Source organism: Oryx dammah, unplaced genomic scaffold (assembly GCF_014754425.2).
Source record: "Oryx dammah isolate SB20612 unplaced genomic scaffold, SCBI_Odam_1.1 HiC_scaffold_4, whole genome shotgun sequence".
NCBI classification, from domain to species: domain Eukaryota; kingdom Metazoa; phylum Chordata; class Mammalia; order Artiodactyla; family Bovidae; genus Oryx; species Oryx dammah.
In genome coordinates, this window is record NW_024070188.1 from 41,024,170 (window position 1) to 41,031,145 (window position 6,976).

At 40.6% G+C, this 6,976-nt stretch overlaps 1 non-coding gene across 1 annotated transcript; it reads right to left on the bottom strand.

The window, feature by feature from the left end:
- Nucleotides 1–2,011: 2,011 nt before the first annotated feature.
- Nucleotides 2,012–2,084, bottom strand: TRNAF-GAA. Its single transcript has one exon. It is a non-coding gene; the product is annotated as a tRNA-Phe (tRNA).
- Between the last annotated feature and the right edge of the window lie 4,892 nt (nt 2,085–6,976).

The window sequence follows — 6,976 nt, forward strand, 5'->3', positions numbered from 1 at the left end:
GAGAGAGAGAGACAAGAGAGAGAGAGAACTTTCTCACGAAAAGCTCTAACCTAAGGCGCTGCCGCCGGCTCACAGAACAAAGGACTGAGTGAATTCCAGAGGAGAGCTAGCCAGCTGCGGACTGGCCCATCCCCCGCTGGAGGCAGGGAGGCAGCCGGGCGACAGCCAGAGCCAGAAAGGGGCAACCTCGGCCCCAGAGACGGCATCCTCTACCAAACTGTGAGCAGGCTCCCAGTGGCTAACCAAGTCTTCCTGGGATCCTGGATGGTTGACATTCACCGGGAGGGAGGGTCGCAACCAGAGATCAGCTCCCCAGAGGAGACACACTGCGCACCTGGGACAGCGGCTGGGACGGGGAGGTAAGACGCCCCGCCCCGCCTGGGGAGTGTGCGTTTGCCAGGTACTTGGTCACCTGAGCTCCTCTGACCTGGGAAGGGCACAAAACATAGGCCCAACCGAGTCTGCTCCTTTGCGGAGTACCTGAGAATCTGAACCTGAGCGGCTTAGACCTGGAAAGTGCACGCAACCCAGGCCCACTTTAGACAGTTCCCCTGCAGAGCAACCTGGAGCCTGAGCAGTGTAGACTGGGAAAGCACACACGCCATGAGCGAGGGCAAACCCAGTGTGGCCGAGACACTGCGAGCACTCCCCACACATGCCAGTGATATTTATTTGCAGTGTTCCTCTCTCCCCAGAGCTCTACTGTACAAGTGAGCCTAAATAAGTGACCACCTTCGCCCCCTTGTGTCAGTTCAGTTCAGTTCAGTTCAGTCACTCAGTCGTGTCCGATTCTTTGTGACCCCATGAATCGCAGCATGCCAGGCCTCCCTGTCCATCACCAACTCCTGGAGTTCACGCAGACTCACGTCCATCGAGTCCGTGATGCCATCCAGCCATCTCATCCTCGGTCGTCCCCTTCTCCTCCTGACCCCAATCCCTCCCAGCATCAGAGTCTTTTCCAATGTGTCAACTCTTCGCATGAGCTGCCCAAAGTACTGGAGTTTCAGCTTTAGCATCATTCCTTCCAAAGAAATCCCAGGGCTGATCTCCTTCAGAATGGACTGGTTGGATCTCCTTGCAGGCCAAGGGACTCTCAAGAGTCTTCTCCAACACCACAGTTCAAAAGCATCAATTCTTCAGTGCTCAGCCTTCTTCACAGTCCAACTTTCACATCCATACATGACTACTGGAAAAACCATAGCCTTGACTAGACGGACCTTAGTCAGCAAAGTAATGTCTCTGCTTTTGAATATACTATCTAGGTTGCTCATAACTTTTCTTCCAAGGAGTAAGTGTCTTTTAATTTCACAGCTGCAATCACCATCTGCAATGATTTTGGAGCCCCCCAAAATAAAGTCTGACACAGTTTCCACTGTTTCCCCATCTATTTCCCATGAAGTGATGGGACCGGATGCCATGATCTTCGTTTTCTGAATGTTGAGCTTTAAGCCAACTTTTTCACTGTTTTCTTTCACTCTTATCAAGAGGCTTTTTAGCTCCTCTTCACTTTCTGCCGTAAGGGTGGTGTCATCTGCATATCTGAGGTTATTGATATTTCTCCCGGCAATCTTGATTCCAGCTTGTGTTTCTTCCAGTCAGAGTTTCTCATGATGTACTCTGCATATAAGTTAAATAAGCAGGGTGACAATATACAGCCTTAACGTACTCCTTTTCCTATTTGGAACCAGTCTGCTGTTCCATGTCCAGCTCTAACTGTTGCTTCCTGACCTGCATACAGATTTCTCAAGAGGCAGGTCAGGTGTCAGGGTGGAAATTAGACACTGAAGTGAAGTGAAGTTGCTCAGTCATGTCTGACTCTTTGCAACCCCATGAACTGTAGCCTACCAGGCTCCTCAGTCCATGGAATTTTCCAGGCAAGAATACTGGAGTGGGTTGCCATTTCCTTCTCCAGGGGATCCTCCCAACCCAGGGATCGAACCCTGGTCTTCCACATTGTAGGCAGACGCTTTACCATCTGAGCCATGAGGGAAGCCCAAATGAGTCGTTTGCCTGCCAAAACCCGGGATCGAACCAGGGACCTTTAGATCTTCAGTCTAACATTCTCCCATCTGAGCTATTTTGGCTCCTCAGACACTGAAGAGACTTGCAAATAGAAGAAGCCAAAATAAGCAGGGGGGACCGCTTTGGAAGTGACAGGTGCAACAGATTAAAACCCTATAGTTACACTGGAAGGGGCCTATAGACCTTGAGAAGCATAAGCTGGAACAAGGAACTATCTGAAATTAAACTGACCCCACACTGCCTGCAATAGCTCCAGAGAAATTCCCAGATATATTTTTATTATAACAATTTTTAAAATTAAAAAAAATTATTTTTAAGTCCTTTATTACTCCTTTAATTTTCATTTGTATAACCTACTATTACCTTGCCAAGAAAAACCCTATTTTTAAAGCAAATTCGTATATATTTAAAAACAGTTTTTGTGATTTTGTTTTGTTTTATTAATATTGTATTTTTGAGAGTCTAAACTCTACTGTAGATTTTTAATCTTCAGTTTTTGGTATTTGTTATCAATTTTGTACCTTTAAGAATCCAATCTTCAGTACCCATTTTTACTTAGGAGTGTAATTACTGGCTTGATTGCCCTCTCCCCCTTTTGACTCTCCTTTTTCTCCCCTAGGTCACCTCTATCTCCTCCCTCCCCCTTCTCTTCTCTACCCAACTTTGTGAATCTCTTTGGGTGTTCTGGGCTGTGGAGAACATTTAGGGAACTGATTACTGGCAAGATCTCTCTCTCTTCTTTTGATCCCCCCTCTTCCCCTCCTGGTCATCTCTATCTGCTTCCTCCCTCTTTTCTTCTTTATGTAACTCTGTGAACCTCTCTGGGTGTTCCAGACTGTGGAGAGCACATAGGGATTTGATTACTGGCTAGATTGCTCTCCCACCCCCTTCTTTTTAAATATACATATATATGACTTCCTTTTTTAATGTTTAAAAATTTTTCTACAATTTTAAAAGGTTACTTTCCATTTACAGTTATTACAAAATATTGGCTATACTCCCCATGTTATACAATACATCCTTGAGCCTAACTTACACCCAACAGTTTGAATCTCCCACTCTTCCACCCCTATATTGCCCCTTCCCTCTGCTGAACCACTACACTGTTCTCTATATGTGAGTCTACTTCTTTTTTAGTTATATTCAATAGTTTGTTGTATATTTTAGATTCCACAAATAAGTGATATCACATAGTATTTTTCTTTGTCTGACTTATTTCACTTAGCATAATGCCCTCCAAGTCCAACCATGTTGCCCCAAATGCTAAAATTTTGTTCCTTTTAATGACTTATTAGTACTCTGTTATATACGTATGTATATATTAATATGTATATTAATATATATATATATATCTCCCACATCTTCTTTTCCATTCATCTGTTGATGGACACAGGTTGCTTTCATATCTTGGTGAGTGTAAATAATGCTGCTGTGAACACTGGGTCATATGTACCTTTTTAAATTAGTGGAATTTTAAAAAGATATATAACCAGGAGTAGAATGGCTGAATCATATGGTAGTTCTATTTTTAGTTTTTTTAAAAACCTCATATTGTTTTCCACAGTGGCTGCACAAATTTACATTCCCACCAAGAGTGTACAAGGGTTTCCTTTTTTCTGTATCCTCATCAACATTTGTTATTTGTGTTCTTATTGATGACAGCCATTTTGACATGTGTAAGGTGATATCTCATTTTATTTTTTAATATAAATTTATTTATTTTAATTGGAAGCTAATTACTTTACAATATTGTATTCGTTTTGCCATACATTGACATGAATCCACCATGGGTGTACATTTGTTCCCCATCCTGAACCTCCCTCCCACTTTCCTCCCCATCCCATTCCTCAGGGTCATCCCAGTGTACCAGCCCAGAGCATCCTGTATTATGCATCAAACCTGGACTGGCGATTCCTTTCACATATGATAATATACATGTTTCAATGCCATTCTCTCATATCATCCCACCCTCTCCCTCTCCCACAGTCCATAAGACTGTTGTATACATTTGTGTCTCTTTTGCTGTCTCGCATATAGGGTCATTGTTACCATCTTTCTAAATTCCATATATATGCATTAGTATACTGTGTTCTTTCTGGCTTACTTCACTCTGTATAATAGGCTCCAGTTTCATCCACCTCATTGCTGCTGCTACTAAGTCGCGTCAGTCGTGTCCGACTCTGTGCGATCCCATAGATGGCAGCCCAACAGGCTCCTCTGTCCCTGGGATTCTCCAGGCAAGAATACTGGAGTGGGTTGCCATTTTCTTCTCCAATTCACCTCATTAGAACTGATTCAAATGTATTCCTTTTAATGGCTAAGTAATACTCCCTTGTGTATATGTACCACAGCTTTCTTATCCATTCGTCTGCTGATGGACATCTAGGTTGCTTCCATGTCTTGGCTATTATAAACAGTGCTGCAATGAACATTGTGGTACACGTCATTTTCAATTCTGGTCTCCTCGGTGTGTATGCCCAGCAGTGGGATTGCTGGGTCACATGGCAGTTCTATTTCCAGTTTTTTGAAGGAATCTCCACACTGTTCTCCATAGTGGCTGTAATAGTTTGCATTCCCACCAACAGTGTAAGAGGGTTCACTTTTTTCCACATCCTCTCCAGAATTTATTGCTTATAGATTTTTGGATAGCAGCCATTCTGACTGGCGTGAAATGGTATCTCATTGTGGTCTTGATTTGCATTTCTCTGATAATGAGGGATGTTGAGTATCTTTTCATGTGTTTGTTAGCCATCTGTACATCTTCTTTGGAGAAATGTCTGTTTAGTTCTTTGGCCCATTTTTTGATGGGGTTGTTTATTTTTCTGGAATTGAGCTGCAGGAATTGCTTGTATATTTTTGAGATTAATTCTTTGTCAGTTGCTTCATTTGCTATTATTTTCTCCCATTCTGAAGGCTGTCTTTTCCCCTTGCTTATAGTTTCCTTTGTTGTGCAAAATCTTTTAATTTTAATTAGGTCCCATTTGTTTATTTTTGATTTTATTTCCAATATTCTGGGAGGTGGGTCATAGAGGATCCTGCTGTAATTTATGTTGGATAGTATTTTGCCTATGTTCTCCTCTAGGAGTTTTATAGTTTCTGGTCTTACATTTAGATCTTTAATCCATTTTGAGTTTATTGTTGTGTATGGTGTTAGAAAGTGTTCTAGTTTCATTCTTTTACAAGTGTTAACCAGTTTTCCCAGCACCAATGTTAAAGAGATTGTCTTTTCTCCATTGTATATTCTTGCCTCCTTTGTCAAAGATAAGGTGTTCATAGGTGCATGAATTTATCTCTGGGCTTTCTATTTTGTTCCATTGATCTATATTTCTGTCTTTCTGCCAGTACCATACTGTCTTGATGACTGTAGCTTGGTAGTATAGCCTGAAGTCAGGCAGGTTGATTCCTCCAGATCCATTCTTCTTTCTCAACATTGCTTTGGCTATTCGAGGTATTTTTGTATTTCCATACAAATTGTGAAATTATTTGTTCTAGCTCTGTAAAAAATACCGTTGGTAGTTTGATAGGGATTGCATTGAATCTATAGATTGCTTTGGGTAGTGTACATATTTCCACTATATTGATTCTTCTGATCCATGTACATGGTATATTTCTCCATCTATTAGTGTCCTCTTTGATTTCTTTCACCAGTGTTTTATAGTTTTCTATATATAGGTCTTTTGTTTCTTTAGGTAAATATATTCATAAGTATTTTAATCTTCTCATTGCAATGGTGAATGGAATTGTTTCCTTAATTTCTCTTTGTATTTTCTCATTATTAGTGTACAGGAATGCAAGGGATTTCTGTGTGTTGATTTTATATCCTGCAACTTTACTATATTCATTGATTAGTTCTAGTAGTTTTCTGGTGGAGTCATTAGGGTTTTCTATGTAGAGGATCATGTCATCTGCAAACAGTGAGAGTTTTACTTCTTCTTTTCCAATTTGAATTCCTTTTATTTCTTTTTTTGCTCTGATTGCTGTGGCCAAAACTTCCAAAACTATGTTGAGTAGTAGCAGTGAGAGTGGGCACCCTTGTCTTGTTCCTGACTTTAGGGGAAATGCTTTCAATTTTTCACCATTGAGGATAATGTTTGCTGTGGGTTTGTCATATATAGCTTTTATTATGTTGAGGTATGTTCCTTCTATTCCTGCTTTCTGGAGAGTTTTTATCATAAATGGATGTTGAATTTTGTCAAAGGCTTTCTCTGCATCTATTGAGATAATCATATGGTTTTTATCTCTCAATTTGTTAATGTGGTCTATTACATTGATTGATTTGTGGATATTGAAGAATCCTTGCATCCCTGGGATAAAGCCCACTTTTTATGGTCATGATGTATGATCTTTTTAATGTGTTGTTGGATTCTGTTTGCTAGGATTTTGTTAAGGATTTTTGCGTCTGTGTTCATCAGTGTTATTGGCCTGAAGTTTTCTTTTTTTGTGGCATCTTTGTCAGATTTTGGTATTAGGGTGATCGTGGCCTTATAGAAGGAGTTTGGAAGTTTGCCTTCTTCTGCAATTTTCTGGAAGAGTTTGAATAGGATAGGTGTTAGCTCTTCTCTAAATTTTTGGTATAATTCAGCTGTGAAGCCATCTACTCCTGAACTTTTGTTTGCTGGGCGATCTCTGATTACGGTTTTGATATCCACGTTTGTGGTGTGTCTGTTAAGATTTTCTATTTCTTCCTGGTTCAGTTTTGGAAAGTTGTTCTAAGAATTTGTCCATTTCTTCCAAGTTGTCCATTTTTTTGTCATATAGTTGCTGATAGTAGTCTCTTATGATCCTTTGTATTCCTGTGTTGTCTGTTGTGATATCTCCATTTTCATTTCTAATTTCATTGATTTGATTCTTCTCCCTTTGTCTGGCTAATGGTTTGTCAATTTTATTTATCTTCTCAAAGAACCAGCTTTTGGCTTTGTTGATTTTTGCTATGGTCTCTTTTATTTCTTTTGCA